Raw genomic sequence first — 23,118 nt, forward strand, 5'->3', positions numbered from 1 at the left:
TGTGGCTCAGATGGTGTGACTGGTGGAATGCTTAGTGACATCGTGGAATGTTGGGTGCCTGGCCTGGGTGTAGAGTGGCAGTTGATGGCAGGAAGGCTGAGCAACAGGGAGGTCACTCCTGGTGGGGTTTTACATTTTCATCTTAAGAAGCTAATCTGGAACTTGACTTAATAAACCTATCCTGTTTATACACCTGGCTCAAGGACTTTCTATTTATAACACTCGCTTAGCCGGCTATATTTACAAACACCCCTGCCGGTCCTGCCTGGGAAACAGACATTGAAACACTTCTTTTGTATTAATTTCTCCTGTTTAGTAAAGTACTCCCGAATCTAACGCTCCAACTTCTCCAGCGCAGCCCAGGCGTAATGCACAAACCCACATCACATTTATTTGAGAAATGGAGATTTTTGCAAGAGACACTTGCAAGAAAGTTCATAATTGTATTAATGACAGGGGCCTTTGGTTAGATGCACGTCATATTGTAAGTCTCTGCAGAGGGCCGGGAAACACATGGTGTTTACCGGTAACAGAAGAAATAAACCGGGAACTGCATGCTGTCTCCCATGCATGCTGCTGCTTGGCCCGCAAGGTTTACCCGGGCTACGCCTTGGGTGCAGTCGCACCCTATCATCCATTGTGATTGTATCCACTCCACCCCAAAGACCCCGCACCACATCCCTAAGTGTCCTTAATACTGGGAGCGGGGGGAGGTGTGGTCGAACCAAGGGGCATTCTGTTGTGTTTTCCCCTCTCTCCCCATTCCGCCATAGACCAGATGCTATTCGAACGTTTTACATGAGCACCAGGTACATTACAAGGATACGCTCATTTTTTTTAAGACTTAAGGATATTACGTTTTTTTGCCCAGAATCACATGTTCAAAAAGTTTTCCGCATGTGATCTTTGGGACCCTTCACATCCTTCTGAGTTGTGTTGCCAAACAAAGATCGCCGGCATCCATCTACCGTGGAGGTAAACTTCACACATTGCTACACAGTAAAGCTTCCAGCAACATACTGTTCGAATCACACACGTGTACCCGTTCGCAAGCAGACAAAGCTACAACACCATACTGTCACACTAGCAGAAGCTGCACGCCATACAGACACCACCTTACATAACATACTTTGGTGTTTACAATACTGGGGATGGTCTAAAGCCCACATTAATTTCCATCTGGTCTGGGAGTAAGCTGAAAGAAGGCCATTCACAGATTGCCAGCTTTGTCATACCAACCCATATGAAGTATCCCTATGCCTGCATGAGCGACTGATAGGGTGATTGTATATGGCGAGTCCCTTAGAGTTTTGTTACACCACTGTCTTTCAGACTGCCCGACAGTGTGAGGAGGGTGGAGAGAGGTGAGAGATGGAGGGAGGGCTGGTGAAGACGGTTTGTAGCCTCAGCATCACAATTTAAGTAAACAACCCCTTCCTGGTTCACAGGACGTCCTCAGTTAGAATTTAGCAGAGCCCTTCTTAAATTATACTAAAAAAAATGGTCTGCACTGCTGGCATCCAAGTTCACAGCCTGCCACCATGCATCCTAATCCAAACTTCTGCAGTTGACTGACGTTGTGTGATTCTGTGTAAAGGACTTTATTTCACTATGGCTTCAAGTGTAAAACAAGCACTGAAAATGCAATAGGCCTCACCTTTTATTAAGTTAAAGCCATTTTATTTGCTATACAATTCCATTAGCAAAGCAAATGGCTTTAACTTAATCAAAGGCAAGACCTATTGCATTTTCAATGCTTTTTCTCTTTTCTTGCTGGACTACCTTAACCAGGACTCGAGTCGGGGTACCACGCGGGTGGACGGCTTCTCCCACTTATTTTACCTGGGGGACGCTGTCCCCCCTGCCAAACAGCTGGACTTCACTCTTTGGCCTCTCTGGGACGAGAAGCTCGGCACCTTTCGTGACGTCGCTTCCTGTTGTGATGTCACTTCTGGTGACAGCGTATCCCCATTTCTTTTTTTATGATTTGTGCCCTGACCTTAACCCCATCCCCTACTCAGGTTCCCTTCTCTCCTCTCATCTTCTCTCACAACCCTTTTTTGTCCCCTTTGCTTTTTCTCCCCTCTACGATTTGCCACTTTCTTTGTAATGACTGTGCAATAATTGTTTAATTTATTGTAACTTGTAATTCATTATTTGTGTTATTGTTACTTGTAATTCGCTGTTTTTGTTCCTCATGTAAAGCGCTCTGATACCTATGGGTCTAGCCAGCGCTATATAAAACTCAAATAAACTAAATTAAACTAAACTATATATATTGTGGAGTGGTGTGTCTCACTGGTTAGAGGCGGCAGACCCATAAGCAGAGAACGGCCCGGGACCAGGGTTCAATTCCCGATGCGGCAGGGTCGTGGACCAGGGTCAAAACGGACTCGATAATTCTCGCCTCGGTGCTACTCTAACCAGGCAACACACTCGGCAACTCTGGGCATTAAGCTTGCCTCACCTCTACAACGGCCCCCCACAGATGCCGGGGATGCCTGGTTTCACCTTGGAGATACCCAGAAAGGGACCATCTCACAGGGAAAACCAGGACGGGTTCCCCAGCAGTCTTCAGCGCCAGGATACTCCATGAAGTCGCAGTGCGCTTTACAAGTACACGCACATTTACATAAAAGTACTAGAAATGGACAAAAGGAACAATCTGTCTGCTTAAAAAACACAGATCTAAATCCAGTTAAATACATACATACATGTCATTATAAATAAAACATCCATGGATAAAACCAATTCATAAAAAATTAAAATAAAACTTGCAATTGCACTTTTCTTTGATTGCCGATAATGGACTGCCAGAGATGGGGTTGGTACCGACAGCTGTCAATGGTTTTGAAACAGCCTTAAGCTGCCCAATGTGGTGGGTTCAGCGTGGGTGCATTATAATTACAGGTCAGTGGCTTAGAGTGTGGATTATAAAGTGAATGCGTGTTACGGCGGCTAATAAAAAATACATTCGAGAAGGCCAGGAATTTGACATCCCTTTCTGAAGTAAGCAGGACACCAAGTGTTCGCTAGTCCACCTTCCCATCTCTTTGATTGCTATTAAAAAAATATTTCACCGAAATTCGAATTTATTGACCAACGTGTCATAATGTATCAATTATCTATTCTTGACAAAATGTATTAGTTATGATTTTAATTTAGTTCAGCCTATGTGTTCATTTAGTTCTGTGTTGAGTAACAATGCAGAGTAAATCACCCATTTGCATGCATCAGCAGCAGCAAAGGGAACTCCAGTGATGCTCTTGTATCAAGAGAAAGGCGCCTTAAGATTTTACAGGGGGCAGGAGTGACGAGGGCGTGGAGAAGTGTGGCTCAATGGCTAGAGCGGCAGACCCTGATGAAGAGGTCTAGCCCGGGACCAGGGTTCAATTCCCCGCCTCGGCGGGTCTTGGGCTCAAAATTCCACGGACCTGATAATTCTCGCCTCAGTACCTATTCCAATCATGGAGTCCCACTCTGCAACTCTGGGCAATAGCTTGCTTAATCTCCACAACGGCCCCCACAACGCTAAGGATGCCTGGCCACCACCTTGGGGGTGCCCAGGAGTGGACACCTCACAGGGAAAGCCAGGATGGGTTCCACAGCGGTATTCGTACAAGCGCCTTGAGACCCTTGCGGGTGAGTAGTGCGCTATACAAGTATCAATTTACAATTTCTGTGAGTGGCAGTTGAGCCGTAGTCTGTTCTACTGCTCAGAACCCTGACTCTGCCAATCACTGTTTTTTGATTTATTGTTTGTGCTTCAGCTATCGAATACAGAATAGCCCTCACTATTGTGAGTTGACTTTACACCTGTCATAGACATGGAAGCTAATTTAACATATATGTTACTATCAATATCTAAACATAAGCATATCCACAACAAGTTTTCGCCCTAAGGCACCACTCATTGCCTCGCACATGATGACATAGGTAAAAAATTACACCATTGATGACATTATATAATAGCCACCATTAACATCTTTCATAACAGTACTTTGGACAGCCAGGATGTGGACTTTTTTTTAACACGCTTTGAAATTAGTTCCATATGTGCACAAACTGTAACTATTCAATCACATTATTTATATACTTTCTGCCCCCTGGATACATACTTATAAGGTCCCAAAATCGAGACCGATTGCATTGCAAACGCTTATTAATACATGCACTGAATATTTTAACCCGCATCTCCTTTAGGCCCCTTAATCTCGCTCTGGAATTCTATGACCTGAGACCCAGTGCTTAATTTTAGCCAGTGGTTTCTGGTGCTCAGCACTGGCACCTAATCATGAATATCGGTGCTTATAGCGCAAACTCGATCCAAAGTTATTGGAGCCAGGAAACATTCATCTTTGGGTTGCACGGGAGCTCTGTATTAGGCGGCGCTTACAAGAGAAATGGACTGGTGCAAGCTGCCTCCTGACACGAGCCCTGGCACTTTTTTTTTTTTTTTTTTTACAAATTAACCATTGTCTTTGACCCTCATCTGGCAGCACCCCGCTTTCTGCCTTGCTGTGTCTGCTGCTAACTCCTACGGTTCCTCAGGCTTTCACCAGAGCAGGGCGCAGACAGAAATATCAAAGATGTTTACAGGGGACCTGGTATTGAATATTTAACAGTTAAGGTCTGCAGAGGGGCAGAAATAAGCAAAAGGGAGCATGGTGGAGGATTGAAAATAAAATGTGCTTCATTGTTATTTTTAGTACTGCATCTCAAACGCATTAAAGCATCACTAATCGTATAACATGTTCTTTCCTGCTCTTTCCTGCACATCTATCTCTTCAGCTGGTAAGAAATATACTATTTTTCATATTTTCGCTACAAGTTGAGTCCTTTTAAACAACAGTTTGGGGGTAAGCTAGTTCAATCCTAATGCAGAAGTGGCACAGGGCTTGACTGAGAGTTTGGTGGACAGAGTACAGTAGAGGGTGGCAGCCGTCCTCTCTTTATCTTTAAAGGGACTACTGACATGACGTTTCCTTTCAAAGTTGACACAGATTGGAGGATGGCTGCCACCCATTTTGACGCCCCTTTCAAAGGCCATCAATCACCTTTGATAAAGTTTTTTGTTTTTCAGAAACAAATTCTCCAAAGAGGAAGGGTGTCTTTATTTATTATTTCTGTCCGTCACTGCCAGGTTTTTCCTCACGGTGACAGACAAGCAAAAAAGGCACTACATCATTCATCCTAAATTGGGTGGATGGTGGTAGTCCCAACTCTGTCGGGCCATCAGGGAAAGTTTCTGTTGACGGAGCCAACAAGGTCTCTGCTCCCAGAAAACGTAAGGTTCAAGTGGCTTTGAACTGAGGTGGGCAGTCTAAGAGGTTGCCGTAGAGGGTCCTTCTAAGTGGTTGTGATGAAGTGCTCTGCCTGTCAAACTGTATATTGGACCTTTAATGTTAGATTGTTTTATTAGTTACACTATATGTAGGGTGCATTATTATAGTTGAAAAGGAGGGTATATCACTTCTCTCCACTCTCCTCTGTGTCCCTATGGCCTCCATTAAATATATATGTCTCACTTATTCACCCTTTTGTCAGTTGTTGGACTTTGTAATTTTCTAAATAAACATTTTGTCAGAGCAGCAATCAGTAACTCTTCTTTAGCAGTTATGACCTTCACTCCTATTTCTTGCATTCCCAGTCCTCCACTTGTGAACTCCCACATGTAATGTATCCATAAAATGGCCAAACCCCATTTTTAACATGTACATGCCCCCTTGGCACTTGGGTTATGCTGTCACCTGTCTAATTTTGCAATTCTCCTTTAATTGCCCTGGCTTATATATATGAAAGCCAAGCGGATATCCCCCTGGGCTCTGGATTGTGAACCAGCAATGGAATGCCAGTGGGAACTGGGACCTCTCAAAATGTAATTTCAAAGTTGGGATCTTTTTCCAGAGCACAGCTCATAGGTGGCGCTATGATACTCTCATATCATGCACGGGGCAGTCATATTTTCAGATAAGATTTGGAAATTGTATTGGGTGGAAATACATTATTGTTTCCTACCGTATGTCTCCATGACATCAGACTCTTCTGTTCACTCACAGCTCACTCACCTAAACAAATTTACACTTACACCCAGCTTGTCACTTACAGAAACTGTTAGATGAGGGGCAGGTCCATTCGATCTAGATCGGTGTGGTGCACATGGGCTGTTAGAGAAGCTTCAATGCTCCTGAAATGTAAAGGATTACAAACCAAACCTGCCTTGACAAGGAGGTAGGGAAGGAAGTGGAGGGCATGGAACCTTTACTGAGTTTGCAGAAAAAATGTTGTCCTCCTGAGTGTAAATAGAAAACTAATTTCTGTGTATAACCTAACATATATTGTATAGTATAGTAATTAGTGTTTGTATTCACTTTTAGGGTGGCCTTGGGCGCTAAGAGTGAAGCAGTCCATGACGTCCAGCAAGTAATGGTAAAATCAGGTTAATTTATTCCATCTGTTTAGTTAGAATATTTCACACTTTTATTGGCAATGGAGAAATAAGGATATTTCTCCTCCTTATGCTTCACCTGGGAAGATGTATCTCTTTGGCGCAAACTCAGGTCTACCAGCAATGGTAAGTCTGGGAATGCGTCAAACTCTATGAGAGTTGTGTGGGAACACCCGTGCAAGGCCCATTGAATGCCTTCCCAGGGCAGAGTAACGCTACACATCGATTTGCGCAGCATTATCTTGGATTTATGAGTTACTCAGGGCAACACAAAGTGGCATTGCATGGCTTCGAGAATTGCATTAAGTGCTTACCTCACATACGCAGCATGTTGCTTGGTGCAAAAACGACGCAACCCCAGACATTAATATGCCACTAGGCTTCAGGTCTTTACTGGGTGTTTAATGTATTGAGCACATAGAACAAAAGCCAAGAGGGCTCAAAGCTTGGCTGCAGGACCGTAATAGGGGAGTGTGATCGGTTCATGGGTCAGAAGGACACACTGAAGGGCGGAGAGTGATTTTAAAACTTTGTTTTTATTGCAGTTACCTATCACCTTTATGAAAGAAAAAATAACTTTGTCTATGTCTTAATTTCCATGGGATTCTTTAAGGTCTCTGATTTTCCAGGCAGCTCTAGTCTTCCGGGTGGCCCCGTAGGATTATCTTGTGGAGGCTGGAAAAGAAAAAAATTATATCCCGTATCAGTATATCTGATACCTATATTTGTGTCTAAGTGCTCAGGTGGAGGTGACCATCACCAGGGTGGCTTGAGTGTGGGGTTCACATAGTATGTGGGAGTTTAACACCCCCCCCCCTTCCATGCTCTTGAACACCTTTCCACCACCTTTTTACCAACCCCAAAGGAAACGTAGCCACTTGCCTGCTACCTCAATCTTCCTGGTCCATGGTGTCTTGGATCACCGCGTCTTCCTCTCTCCAGGAGTTCTCGATGGTACTTCCAGAGCGGTCTCTCTCTTTCTTTCGTTGACCACAGCTTGATCTTCTAGTCGATTGCCTGTGAATTTTGTGATGTTCTCGCAGGATTTCCCTCAGGGCTATCATCTAGATTCATCTTGGCTTCCATCTTCTCGGTTGGGCTTTCACTGACTCGGTCAACCTTGTCCCACACCTCTTGGTCTGATACTGTCTCTATATTACAATAGGCACTAGTTGTTTCATCTCCACCACCACTCTGCGTGTTTTGACCGTCTTTTATATTATTACCCATCACTCCGCTGTGATCTCGCACGCCTAGGGCATGTGCAAAGGCTATGTCTGGGTTGAACTCGGCAGCTATCTCAGGTAAGATTTCTTCTTCTCGGTTTGGCTCCCGCTGGCTTGGCCTACTTTGTCTCACACCTCAAGGTCTGATAGTGTCTCTATATTACAACTGGCGCTAGTTGTTTTGTCTCTGCCTCCGCTATGTGTGTTTTGTCCTTCTTTTATATTATCGCCAGTCACTCCACTGTGATCTTGCTCGTCTAGTGCATGGGCAAGGGCTGTGTCTGAGTCGGATTCGGCGGTACAAAAGGGGGTGGTGATGGACGGAGCATCTGAATCAATCAAATACTAACACCCAGTCAACAGATCTGGGTTTGATCCATCACCGTTCTTTAGCCCACTCTGCCACCCCAGTTCAGACATGGCCATATGCAAATCAGTCTGACCCTGTGCCTCATGGGAACAGTCCAGCCCGAACTGCCAAGCCATGCCTTCCCTGCACCTGAAACAAGCTTCCTAGGACCGGTTTCTGCCATTTCAGCCGTCTTCAGCCAGGCTTGCTTGAATCCTGTGGCAAAGTGAGCAAGGGACTCACGTCTGAGCAGACCCTGCCAACTTATGGCGAACAAAGCGGTACAAAAGGGGGTGGTGATGGACGGAGCATCTGAATCAATCAAACACTAACACCCAGTCAACAGATCTGGGTTTGATCCATCACCGTTCTTTAGCCCACTCTGCCACCCCAGTTCAGACATGGCCATATGCAAATCAGTCTGACCCTTTGCCTCGTGGGAACAGTCCAGCCCGAACTGCCAAGCCATGCCTTCCCTGGACCTGAAACAAGCTTCCTAGGACCGGTTTCTGGCATTTCAACCATCTTCAGCCAGGCTTGCTTGAATCCTGTGGCAAAGTGAGCAATGGGACTCACGTCTGAGCCTACCCTGCCAACTTATGGCGAACAAAGCGGTACAATAGGGGGTGGTGATGGACAGAGCATCTGAATCAATCAAACACTAACACCCAGTCAACAGATCTGAGTTTGATCCATCACCGTTCTTTAGCCCACTCTGCCAGGAGAGTCGTATTCGACAGCAAACTTGGGTGGGATCAGATTATCGCCCACAATATAACAGGGAGGGTATGATCAGCTCGGATAGATTTCCCCCAGCCATAATTCCAAGGTGTCTCAATAGGTTGCTGTAAATGAAAGACACAAATGATGGATCAACCATGGAAGGACTCTTCACCTCATCTGTAGTGTAGTTCCTATATTCCCAATAGGCTCTGCCCATTCGAATAATATATCCTATAGATTTGACGTAGGACTTATGTCTACTAGGTCTCTATCAAATATATTAGACTTAATTGTGAGTGCCAGCTAGCTTAGAGGTCACTAGAAACTTTCTCGAATAAACATGAAGGAATTAGTTTCTGACAATTGCATAAACATGACAACTTTGTTTCCCCAAGAATAAACATTTCTTCAGAGTCGTGGAAACAATAGATAGATATTTTACTCAGTCAATCGTGCATGCTTAGTTTCATCAGAGGTGCAGAGAAATAGAGAGACAGGCGTTTTCAATAAAAGGGATTTATTGAACAGTCTTCTTTCTCATGCAAGTAAAGTGAACTGCTACAATCGTAATGCAGACTGTAAAGTATAATGCGTACAGCGAGAAGCGTATTATAAAATAATACTGTAAAAGCATTGTATGGGTACTAAACGATAGATAAATACATACATAAATAACAAACACTAAAATTACTCAACTGGTGCTTCTAAAATACGCCTACCCCGATGTACCTTACCTAAGTAAGTGTGGTGTAGCATAGGTTTAGTTTCTTTGCCAAGAATCTATCCAAGATTTCTCTTTAGGGTCTAAGCAGCTCCATACCTTAGTTTAAAATGAAGGAGGTCTGATATCTCTGTCTCGGGACTCGATATCCCAACACCCCGCGAGGAGCTGGATTCTCAGCGAGAGAAAGGACAGCTTCTCGGTCAGTGCGTCAGCTGGAGGGTCGGCTTCCTTCAGCACTTGCTGGAGCGAGCTGCGTTGGGCAAGTAGCTAGTCGAACTGCTTTGAACCACCGTGTCCTTGCTAGAGCAAGTGAAGGCATATTTATACCTTGAAGGTGCCTAGACGTAAATTCGGGCATAATACCGTCAGTAAAGAACCCCAAGGGAATGGTAGTTCTTTGTAATCTCCATGAGTTCTTGGACAAATCAATATTCAAGCAAGGGGATGTCCCTGACTGCTTAAGCCGATTTTCCAAGAAATCGTTGTGGATTTTTGGTACGGGTGGAAGTAGCCATGCCTGTATTTGGACTGTATGGCCTATGTCTAAATATGGGTATGATATCTATGCCTATATTAGGGCAATGTGAATTGTTCCTATATAAGGGCATGAATCGGGAATTTTCGCTCGGATCCTAAAATGCCATACAACATCACCAGGCCTCACCACTGACATATAATTGTGTTTGGCTAATCCCCACTACTGAGGAAAGAGCACAGATAAAGAGTACCCCTTCTCAAAAACTGTGAGAAATTGTATGCATGTACCTGAGGGGGTCAGAGCTCAGTATGTCAGAGTGTGTGTTTGTGTAGCCCCGGGATTGTTGCTTTCTCTAGAACACATATGTAAACCAGAGTGCTGGTCTTTAACCACCCTTAACATGAACGGCTATCATAGTTCAGATTGTAGTGTGGCTAGAATGTACCCACAAACACTACAAATAACAAATAGGAGACCTTGACGTTTCCCCCACTTGATCATGTGCAATCTATTATCTCAGCTTGTGACTGAGTGATGTTCTCGTTGCCCATCCCTCCTACGAAGCATTTAGCACAGGATTATGAGCGGCACTCCAAACGACTGCCCCTGATTGGCTAAGACGTGCCTGGAGTCAATTTACACCACTTTGGAGTATCATAGGCTTTGTACCATCAATATGGATTTTAAATATTACAAATAATAAGGATACATGTGCGCAGCTAAAAAGCCATACGGATTAGGCTGGCTCCTTCCAAATTTGCAATTGCAGGTCAGAATCTGAGTGGTTTGTGAACCTGGTATTGTCTGCTCTTGTTTGAGACCAGGTTCTCTTTGCAAGATTTTCTTCAGTGAAGCTTTATGCATGAGCACAGAGGAGGCAGTGAACCATGGAAAGGACTATGTTGATCACTTCTTGTAGGACCAGGCATAGTCTTTGTGGCTAAGAAGCCTACTATTGCAGTGAGCAGAAAAGAAGGAGTTGGACTACCAGCAATGTTGAGAACCTGTCTAGACTCAATTCAAGAAATGACAGCCCCTCTGTTTGGGGCCTCTAATGAAGGTTTTTTTTTCAGCGATGGCAAGCGCATGTGCATCACCAGAGTGCAACTGCTGCCCAGCATATCTTATTCCACTTCATTGGGATGACCACCATCTAAGCATCATCTGTGCTCGTTTTTGTTAGGAAAGTTTCTTTTTATGTTCTGACATTCTGGAGGGTATGAACATCGAGAAGAGATGACGGGGCATATATTCAGGATCCTATTGCCACCACAATGTCACTTTCAGTGACGTTGAGGTGGCGATGTGGGCTTCGCCTCATTTACGAGGCAGCGTTAAGCCACTTAACGTGGGTTAGCGCTGCCTTGAAAATAAGGCACCCTTTTATGCTGTTAGCGTGAAAAGGGAGGGCATTGAGTGTTGCAGTGGTTGTTCCCATTGAGATTTATGCCGCCCCCTATTCACAAGGGTGGCGTAAATAGGAGGCGCCAACATTTAGACCAGGGAAAACCTGGTCTTAAAAAGGCGAAACGGGGAGAAATGTTTATTTCTCCTCGTCTTTGCTGTTTCCATGTGTGCTGTGTCGTGCAGCACACATAGAAACAGAAAATTGCCATTGATTGTTTATGTGCAGGAAGGTGAACTTTCCAGCACATAAACAAGAACAAAAGGATGGTTTGAAACTTCTATGTGTGCTGCATTAACCAGCTCACATAACAATTAAAAACGTAATTTAAAGATTTTTTATTTGCAGGAAGGGAGGCCTTCTTGCACATAAACAATATTCCTCTCAACACAGACACCTTTTCACTATGGTGGAAGGGTGCCTGCATTGGCACTAGGCTGCTAGGTTTAGCGCCAGCTCAGATGGAAACGCAGGCTGCACCACATTGTTGTAAATATGGTGCAGCACTGCGTTCCTGAAGTGGCGGAGTGCCTTCTTAGCAAATCACTAGTTTTCTTGTGCGCTTCCTGAGGTGCTCTGACTTGTCAGCCTCTTGCCCTTCTCACTTGTGGAGCAGAAAGCCTCTCATGAATCTTGCCATGATGTTGTCATCAAGGCTACTTTGGCAAACACAACTGCCTTGTTGCAATACACAATGACCACAGACTCATGAGCATCTATCAATGCCAGCGGACATGTTGACAGGGAATCGAGCAATCGCTCCTTGACGGCTACCCTTGGTAAAAGAAGTTTAAAAAGGAGAGTGGACTGTGTTGAGTGACAGCCGACAATCGTTTTTTTTTGTTGCAGATTTATATAGTGCAAACTCGACCCGAAGGTGTTGGAGCTCTTTACGTGAGCACCAGTTACGTTACACAAGGACACATTCATTTTTTTGGTTGGCACGGGGAGATTAAGTGATTTTCCCAGAATCACAGGATGTGGAGTCGATCCAGGGCTCGAACCTTGGTTTCCCAGCAGGTCGGCAGTCTAGCCATGAGGCCACATCGTCTCCCCTAAAAAACTTTATTGCAACTTCTGGGTACCTGCAGGACTCCTTCTGGTTCTTTTGTGGACCTTGATGGAACACAAACAACAATCCTATATCATTAATGCCTAGGCTCTTCTACTGCCCGTACAGTGCCCAGTGTTAGCGTAGACAAAATGTATCATGTTTAATGTAGTCCAGCCTCTATGCACAGAGAGTTAGGTGAGCGTTGAATAATACAGAGATGCGTGTATTAGACAGCGATTGCATTAGTTAAGACATTACTGCATTCACTAATTATTGTATCTAATGTAAATAAAGTCCTTCTCTTTTCTGAAGATTCAGTAGCGACTAGAGATTGAACCACCTGACTGTGTCTGAGTTCCTACATTCACATTCCACTCAAAGAGTCCTTGATGCCCTCTGTGGGACTAAGCCCAAGAAGGAGGCTGTTTTGTGTTTCAGTGAGCTATAATGTATCGCCTACATTTGAATGCAGTCATAACAGACATTGCTGCACATTCCATACTTCAGGGAAGGTTTTCCAACACCATTAGAGCCTTCCACCGCAGACTGACATATTTCCTATGCACGAAAATGGTGGACATCATTATGTGGGACAGGTATGGGAAGCTGTGATCACCGAGGTATCGAGAGCAAGGTATATAGACAGTCCAGTGAAGTATGCGAGACCGCACGAATCAGAACTGGGATCTGCTTTTTGGAAGTGGAGAGTACTCAGTTGTGACCAGTTAATGGATTGAAGACAACACAGAGTTTTCACGTCCAGGTCTGTTTGACGTATGTGCCCCTCATGTGTCAGGTGGGAGCCTGGACTCTGTTCTCAAATGCTTGACTAAATAACATCATGCTTGTGCCACAAAAGGTTTTTTCCTAAACATATTATATTGTGTTTTTAACAAATTACAATAGCTGTATAGTATTTAAATGTCACTACAGTTCTACAATCTAGTCATTGCGTGCAACATGCCTTGACATTGCTTATAGCCAGCGCAGACACTTTCATTATGAGCCCTAACAAACCACTATAGTTCTAGGGAATTCAAAACAAAAAGGTTACAAGAAATAAGCCAAAACAGTGAGTACCAGGAAGAAGTCCTCAGGGTAATACAGAACCTTGGCCCATGTGGCGGACACTGGAAGTCCTGTAAGTGGTGAGCATTGTTAGTCCCAAACGTTTGTGTTTACGATGGAGTGCAGAGGTCAGTGAGGCTGACTTCTTCCAGAGAGTTTTGTATATGTGGCAGGCTGATACAGAATAAACAGGGCCAGCTACATCAAGAGCCATTCTCACATAAATGTGCAAAAAAGCCATATACTCTGAATAGCACTAATAAAATATTCTAATACTTTCACGGTGCCCCCAGCTAAGCTGACCCTTTCGGGGGGTATTGTTGTTTCCTCGCCACAGGAAATTATTGAGATAGTAGTGGCAAAAATTCCGGAAGCCAGCCTAAAAAATCATGGGTGATCCAGTCAGTATGAAAAATGCAGTGCCTTTCTGCCTATTGTTTTTCATAACAGATTTCTTCATTTTTGCTTTTCTCTCAGTTCCATTTTTCCATCCCGCTCCATCGAAGTAAATCCGTAGTCATATTTCTTCAATGTGAAGGTCCCTGAAAGGGATACGGCGGTAAATTAAAAAATATAAAAATTGCACAATGGCAGGCTAAATTGATGTTACAGCATCAAGCAGCAGTACTATCATTCTAGATAGGGGCACCTAAGAAGTTCAGAGAACAGACTGTCTACTAATGTCACAGGCGACGATCTCGAAAACAACAATGATCAGTGAAATATATGCTTAGAATGCATATTTTAGACTGTATTTATGTCTCCAAGAATGAGCTTACCTGTTTATAAAAATACAACCATTTTACTATCACATACAATCTTTTTATTAGACAAAACGAAATTACCGAAAACAAAATATTGCCATTTTCAGGGATTATAGATCTCACATCATAGATGCCTACAGTATACCTGATAGAGCACGGGCTCACCTGCTCAACATACTCACCTGGGCCCATATATCTATATATATATATTAAACAGGTAAACCAACACTCAAACCAATTGGTGTTTTTACCATTTGGATTTTATAACATTTATCTTACCAATCCAAGTCACCAATACCTATGGTCCTAAAGGATCAAGGGAGTTAGAGAGAAAAATAGGTAGCAATAATAACATTTAGCGTTTCATGAATAACCACAAACTCTGAAAAGTTTAAAATCTTTATCTAAGTAATTTTGAAATTTATAACATCAATTTCAGATTCATTTCTTATTCTTAGAATAACACAGAATTTTGGAAAATAATCATTGCAAATGCATTGGAGAGAAAATGTCATTAAGCATTTTAAAACAGAGGGTGGGTAAAAGAAAGGGAAACAATACAATGACAAACCCACACTTTATAGTTACCCATTTCGGTGTGATGACCAATCCAGGCCATGGGCTGAGTCAAAAGAATAAGAAAATCCCAAGTACAGGTGCCAGCAGGTAAGAACAGGTGCAAGCCAGAATCAGAACCAGGACAGGATACGGACCAAATGGGATCAGGACAGGACCACCACAGGCTAAGACTTGCACCGCAGTTAAAGTTCAAAACGCCAGCGTTGTAAACCCTCTCTGCAGCTAACAGTCGAACCCCGATTGGGCCATCGATCTCCTTTCCAAACTCCGATTGGGTTATCGAATCTTCTGACAGAGTGCTCCGCCAGCAACTCTGCTTTCGATCACCTATTGAGTGTGTTGGGTCAGTGACAGGTCAGCTATTCAGACAAGTCTGACAAACTAACTAGCTAAGCCTACCCTAGTTATACTATTTTTCAGGTCAGTGTACCACCCCCAAATGTTGCAAATGAGTGAATCTTGGACAAGAACGAGGAGTAGCCATCACACCATATTTGGCCTTTACTTTGACTCACACACACATGATTACACATAAACACACATTCACACACACTCTTTTTTACAAAAGCACACTCTCAGCTGCAAGCATGCATACAACTTACATTTAAAAGCATTTTTACTTTCCTTAGCTGTCAGATAGAGTCATATTCCAGCTAACTGTACTCCATTTTTTGAACCACAAATTGTATACATCAGTTCATAACCCACCAATCAGTTGGTAGAGTGATTTGGACTAGGGAAATAAGTTGCTGCTAGAACTATTTGAGCATGAAGGTAGAGTTTAACTACAAGATTGTCCCTAGTAGTAAAAACACCTCATACTTTTATTTCCACAGCACTCGAATTTCTAATGCTGGAATAGTTAGCCATTGCAACTATCACACCACTATAGTCTGACAACCATGCCTGAGGAACACATGAGAGGTCCTTAGAAAATCTGATGCATTACCACATTTAAGATGAATTACCAGAGATATAGGAGAAAAATGTTGAGTTCACTTTACCAAAAAAAGATTTGCCTCCAGTGCTCATTTTCAGCTGGTGGTTGCCAGTGGGATCCACTGGCACTTTTCTTTCTCATCAAATATTAATTGAGAGCAAGAGAGGGGAAAACACACAGAGGGCAAAGAAGAAGGAAGAGAAAGATGGTAAACCGTCAAAAAGGAACAAAGCAGAAACCTGAAAATGTGAAATAAGTAGTCAGGGTGTCGCCGTTAGTGGATTAAAGAGGTATAAGATGGGTTCAAGACTACGCAGAATTGATATTCGTTGTGCCGACATTTAATGAGGTCGGCTGCAGTCTTCACAGCAGAGCATTGAGATCTCAATATTTTACAAACTATTTTACAAACTAAGCAGTGTCTGCCTCTGTTTTAGTCTGCAAATATTAGTAGCTGGGTGGGTGGTAACAATCCCAACCCAAACTGTGCCACTGACACGTTCTGTGACTTCCCAGGAAGGTACAATAGGAAACCAGTGTGTAAGTAAAAAGGCTGCTGGAGGAGTGGGGCTCAGACCTAGTGGTTGAAATGAGTTCTACTGACCACGTCCTGGAAAAGTACTTTGACTAGAATCTCCCAAGATTAACCACTGACATGCTTTCATCAGAGATCTCTCACCCAGTGATAGGTCTATAAATGCTCTCTAGATGAGTGATCTACTGCAGCTAATCATAGTAGGTCAGATTCAGGATTTAGTGAAAATAGACTGACATATAACTATCAAAAACAAGCATTTGCTATGTAATTGGTCTTGCCTTTGTGACCTTACATGTATTTAGCAGTGCAGCATATTAGCCTGGGTGCTGAAAGATCTACTGTTCTTTAATATGGAAGGAAAGGGACCACCAAACTGTGTGGCACTCCAGGTATTATGATGTTACTCCAGGTATGGGAACACATGGAGAGAAATATTGCCTTTTAGCGGGAAATGGTGTAGTCCAAAGCTGTGTTTTTAATATAGAATCAGGGCCTTCATGGTCATATCACTCACAATACAAGATTTGAAAAAAATATTATTTTCGGGTTCGCGTGGAAGACAATTTCTATGGACTAATCTCTGTGCGGGCAGAAGGACATGGAGGAGGTAGGTAGGTGGACTTTCACAGGTTAGCAACACAAATACATATGATGATGTACCAACGCAAAAAGCATTGAGCACATTTCTGTAGTGAATAGCGACTAGTTGTGAAACTTGTGAAGGTGGCCCGATCATTGTAACAGCAAACAACTCGGGTGCCGGTAGACCCGTGTGTATCAAGATTATAGGTAACCCCAATGCGCACTGTGATGTCACAGATTACACATCCACATTGTGTCTTCTTTCGTAACACCCCCTCTGTGCTTTCAGATTTGACTCGGCTCCCCAGGACATTGTGGTGATATGTGATGCGTTTGTGCATTGTGATGCTACAGTAGGACACGTGGGTGGCCTGAGATTTTCATTTGGAACTCATGTTTTTTTTTTTTACTTTTATGACCTTCCCAATGAATTGCGACTAGTTGTGAAACTTGTGAAGGTGGCCCGATCATTGTAACAGCAAACAACTCCTGTGCCGATAGACCCGTGTGAATCGAGATTATATGCGACCCCACTGCGCACTGAGATTTCACAGATCACACATACACATTGTGTCTTATTTCGTATGACCTCCTCAGTGCTTTCACTATTACCGCAATGCGGTGCTTGAGACTGAACGACAGACCACAGACAAAAGACGAATTGCCACAAAGCATTTAAACGCAATTGCATTGATGAGGGTGTGTAAGAGAAAAAGAAGGGATGAGACTGAAGGGGAAATTAAATGTATAGAAAAAGGAGTGTAACAACAATTACAAATCAAAGAAAAAAACAATAAATGCTTACAGTGAAAGCAGACACAGAGGAAATAAAAGCCATGCTGTTATTTTGTGTTTCAAAGGAAGGGACATACACAGCCGTTCGTCACCAGCCACGTGAGCTAACACAAAAATCTTGCTGGAGAGAAGCAGTGGGAGTGTGCAACATGGATGTTTCGCAGCTGCAGTCCTGACAGATGAGGCAGGCAGTTTTTGCACAGTCCTTGCAGCGGGTGCTGCTTTTACACAGACCTGGCGGGGTGGGTGCTCAGCGACCTCTACACCGCCATGGCAGCGGGGTTTCCCCCACCTCCTCCCAGCCGTGGAATAGGCTGCGTGTGTACCACAACAGTAATGGAGGCCGTAGCCTCTGCACACACCAGACAGCGGAGGAAGATGCCTCAACGTAGACCCGGTAGAGAGGGGAGGGGGCGAGAGGGCTGCCTCTGCACAGACGCGTTGTCTTTGCAGACAGAGTAATGGAGCACCTTCCTCCTTACAGGCGCGGCCGAAGTAGAGGTCGCCTCTGCCCAGGGAAGACAATTGGGTGTTTGTTTCACCGTGGTCACGAGAGCGGAAACCTCCTTCTCACCGACTTGGGAGACGGGGTTGCCTCCTCACGGCAGGGCATGGATGCAGGATGCCTCAGCGAAATCTTAACCGTTAGGTTGTCCTTATAGACAGTGCAGGACCACATCTAGGGAGGTCTCTGAGCAGCTGAGCTGCTGGGGATGCTCAGCACAGATCCGAGAAAGCAAGCAAGCTCCCCACAGACACTGACTTTATTGTAGGCTGTTTGTCACTGTATCCGAAGTTCAGAAATTGCCCCCTTGTGTGCGTTACTGAGGACTGACATCTCTGAACCCCCATCTGTTAGAAAACGGCACTGTTTTGTCGCCCATGTGTACGATGTAAGGCATCGCGCGCATGCTAGAGAAAGAGTGCGAATTCATCCACCAATCACACGACAAACAAGTATTAAAAAAGCAATAAGACTCGGATTTACCCAAGACCTATTGCATTTTAAATGCAAGTGCTGGCATGAAGGAAGGCACGAATGGGGTGGGGGGTGTTGTTGTTTTTGATACAAAAAGTTACGGACTGCGGGAGGGAACTGGGAGAGACAGGGAAACAAAACTGTTTTACAAGTAAAGGGGCTGATAGCCTCGGAAGAGCAAAACTGACACCATGGCAGTCAGGAGGCGGGACTAAGAAGACACATACCAATGAAAATGCAGAATTTATCATTGCAGCCAATCAAATTTATGGCGAAATAGTGGGCGGATCTTCCCCTGCTATACTGTATAGAGCATCTCTCGACGAGACAGCACATGCGCTGCCTAGGCGAGACCCAAAAAGGTAAGGAGAGGAATTGAGTAAAGTGTGAATTGTAATGTGTGCTAAGTTAATGGGTTATGCAAGCATTACTGGACTTCGTAAGAAAAAGCACTAAAACAGGTAATGAAGTAATAACATAAGATTGGCAGCAATATATGATATTAGTCTGCACAAAGCCAAAATGGTGAAATAGTTATTTCCTCATATTGTGTGCCCATGTACAGAAGTCCAATGAAATATAAAATATATCTAGTACATCACCAGTAGTATACATTCTATTAGGCACCTGTGAACTCACTAAGGCAGCTAAAGCTTTATCCGTTGGTTGACTTTTTAAAAACGAATGAGTTGCTCTAAACTACTGAGCCTCATTAGGTGGAAAGAACTATTGAAGTGGCCAGCCTAGCCATCACTTCCTCTAGTCCAATAAGATACCCTCTACAGAGGCCCACTGAGCCTTGTTATTATCCAATTAGCATCAAACAGCTGCACACAATTGTTGCCACAAATGCAGTGCCATAACTCAAGTAGCAAATCAAATGTTTCACAAACTTGATAAAAGAGGTCACTTATTCACAGGAACACAAAAAATCATATAAAGGTAAAACCTCATACTAGCACACCACAAGAGCAACCATTATAAGTCCCGAGACACTTGGGGGCATATTTAAGAGAACTTTGCGTCATTCTTGAACCATGCAAGGTGGTACATGTGTGATGTAAATCTCGAAGTCAGATTTATGAAGTCACAAAAAGTCAGTTTGCATGGCGCTGAATTGCTTAAAACAATCTGGAGCAATGCAATGCAGTGCAAATCGCTGCTTTGCCCCACTCTGCGCAAGAGAGGCATTCCATGGGCGTTATGGTGGGTCCCACGTAACTCCCATGGTGTTTGACACATTCCCAGATTTACATGGACTTGTAAACCTAGGAATGCTCCAAAAATATACGCCTCACCTGGAAAGGAGTAACGAAGAGAAATATCTATATTTCTCCTCGTTTTTCCCTCTTTTTATGTGTGCTGTATTCTGCAGCACACACAGAAAGGATCAAAAAAGCGTCTCAGGATTGTTTTTGTGTAGGAAGCTGACCCTTCTCGCGCATAAATATTCCTGCCTACAACACAGGCACGCTTGCACCGTGAAGCAAGGGGGCCTGCGTTGGGGCTTGGTTTCCAAAATGGTGCCAGCGCAGGGGGAAGGACAGGAATGCACTGTGTTGGATAAATAATGTGCATTCTTGCCCTTTCCCTGTGACGCAGGGTAGCACCACAAATTTCATAAATATGGCCTTTGGTGACCTACTGTAGTGGCCATATGCACTACAAGTAAGGGGAGCGGGAGGGAGGAAAGTGTGCTGTAGCACCCCTAGAAATATCCATACTGGCGCTCAAAAGAGGTATGAGCAATAATGATGCCATTGAATTTTGTGTTCATCTTGTCACATTTTGTTACGCTTCGATGTTAAATGTCAGGCTATGTCTTCTGTCAAATTACTTCTTATTCGGAAACTGGTATTTACTTTTATTTCTCTGGCTGCAAAGTGAGACGATTTTGTAAAAATGAACGAGGTGACAATATTGCTAGAGTACAGGAAGAGCTTGATAAGGATGTCAGTTTTTATTACCACACAACATTTAAATACCTGTAAATGAACTATACACCTAATTCAAATTATATAAGCAATTAGGAAAGCACAAATTAAGTATATCAGATTGGTAATTCTGAAATTTGATGAAAAATATATTTTAATAGGATCAAATCAAGACACTATACGTAGCAATAAGCAAATGATAAATATTGTTGAAGTCCATATCCACATACTATCGTTTGTGTACTATAAAATTTTACCAGATAAAACTGTATATCTGTGCAAATTTAGCAGGCATGTCAATAGAAAATGTGGTCCGGTTATGACTACCACACCTGTGCTCCAACATGGTCCACTAGCTATGTACTCCACCCCTACCACTCCAATACTGCATGGGTATGGCATGTTTGCTACACTTATTTTTTGTGTGGCGCTTGGATCCTTCACAATCTTTACAGCTTCAGTGATGTGATTTTAATGGCAGCAGCCTCAGTCTGAAAATTGGTCCAGCACCACTGCCACTGGCACATATGGTCACTTTCTATATGAGATCTCAGAATATGACCTTCTGAGCCATTTCTCCACCATAATTGAAGCACTTCTAGCAGCACAAAAGAGAAGCCAGCAAATATCGCCACAGGATGCCCCAAAACACTTAAGGTACCTGCCCACCAGTGAGTTGTTCAGTGGGAGGTTTTTGAATTTGCCTTTTACCATGAGTAGTTTTCTGATCGTTGTCTGTTTTTGTCTCTTGCAGGGGAGAGCTAACCTAGGTCTTCAAGCCACTGACAGATTCTGCGTCAACACCAATTGCTGGATCTTCTCCCTTTCCAACTTTCCACATCAGGGACCATCTTCAGTTTTTCACACCCAACATGTTATTCTGTAGAAACCTCTTATGAGTCTGCAGTCACTTGTGGTAATTCTCCAATAAAGTAGAACGAACATCACAATATCTGACTTTTCTATATTTTTTAAGGTGTAAGGAAATGGGCTGAGAAGCAGGATGGAATTGGGAGAGCACTTTGGACTGTTAGCCATTGTTGTTGAAATTTACAGACTTACGGAAATTATTAACACCCTTATTTTTTTGTTAGACATGAAGCAGTATGTGGGGCAGTGCTTAATTTGTAAATTATAAAGTGCCAGGGCTCTGACCAGGAGGCCACTGCAGCTTGCACCACCCATCGCCATTGTCATTGCTGCAAAAACAACTACTAACAATCCCTCTCGAATGTAAATGCAACAGTTAAGATTATTCCAGGTCCCCAAAGCTAAAGGACTGGCTGGGGAGGAAGGTAGTAGCAATTTTTCAATGTATATTGTTTTCCTAAACAACTGTGATCCTGCTTATCTCTAAATTACATGAGCAGCGCCATCATGTGGCAGACTGCCCTAAGTGTGATGGTGACAATTAGGTGCCGGTGCCGAGCACCAGAAACCAATTCAGTTCCAGTGCTCAGCACAGGAAAGCACCGGCTTAAATTAAGCACTGTGTGGGGCTCAGTATCTCCACATTTGAGGATCAGCCTGATGTTATCTGTGGCAGCAATGAGGGCGGTTTCAGTGCTGTGGTTAAGCAGGAAACTGGATTGTGTGGATTCTAGGAGCTGGTGAGCATTGAGGTGGTAAGCGAGTTGATGGCTTTCTGCATCTTGCCTAGGCAGGGCAGAAAGAAGATCGAACGGTAGTTTGCTAGTTGAGTGGGATCTGCTGAAGATTTCTTTCGCAGTGTATTCAGGAATGTTTTGGAGGTGATGGAGTTATTCATGATACGGGTAAGGACTTTGCTGATAGGGGAGTTGCCCATATTGTAGATGTGATGGGGTCAGGAGTTTTTTAGAGACTCAGAGTGGATGGTCCTCATGATGACAAGAATCCTGTGCACATGTTAAGCGAGGTGTATACATGTATCATGCTTAATCAAAAGAACACAATAACTGTCTTTATGATGTTGTCTGTTTCTTCCACTGTGAAAGTTTCCCAGACAGTCAGGGATTAACTGTGGAAGCGTATGGTGAAGAAGCAGGGGTTCGGTTTTGGATTGAAGTTGTTATAGATAGCTTTTATTTTGTTGCTGAATAAGTCTGCTAGGATGTCACAGAGTTCTTGTGAAGGGGTAATGCAGTTTGTCGTGGAAGTCTTTGATGATTCCGAAGATTTCTTTGTGTTATTGGAACTGTTGTCTATGCCTTCTGCTAGGACCATATTCTTGGTTTCGTTGATTTGAAGGTGGTAGCCTTTTAGGACTGCTCTGTATGTCTTTTTGTTGTGCTCATGATTGTTCATTCTCTGCTTTCTGTCCAATTGTTTGCAGTGCTCGTTTGTTGCACTGAGTTCAGCAGTATCCCAGCTGGTCTGCCTTTGTGTCCTCCTACCTGTGTTGTGTTTACGGGGTGCAAGGTAGTCGGCGCATGTTGTGATCCATTCGCTGAAATGTTTGATGTTGAGCTTGTCGGTAGGTTCTGGCTGGTTCTGGCACAGGTCAGCTGGATTTTGAGATGCTGTTCCACCTGCGTCTGGCCAAATTTGTGG

The 23,118-nt window shown here is 43.7% G+C and overlaps 1 long non-coding RNA gene across 1 annotated transcript; it reads left to right on the plus strand.

Annotated features, from left to right (window-relative positions):
* Positions 1-5,608: 5,608 nt before the first annotated feature.
* Positions 5,609-21,536, plus strand: LOC144768969 (uncharacterized). The gene is made up of 2 exons (XR_013598656.1): positions 5,609-6,429; positions 21,341-21,536. It is a non-coding gene; the product is annotated as an uncharacterized LOC144768969 (long non-coding RNA).
* The last annotated feature ends 1,582 nt before the right edge of the window (positions 21,537-23,118 follow it).

This window comes from Lissotriton helveticus, chromosome 7 (genome assembly GCF_964261635.1).
Source record: "Lissotriton helveticus chromosome 7, aLisHel1.1, whole genome shotgun sequence".
In the NCBI taxonomy this organism is placed as follows: Eukaryota; Metazoa; Chordata; class Amphibia; order Caudata; family Salamandridae; genus Lissotriton; species Lissotriton helveticus.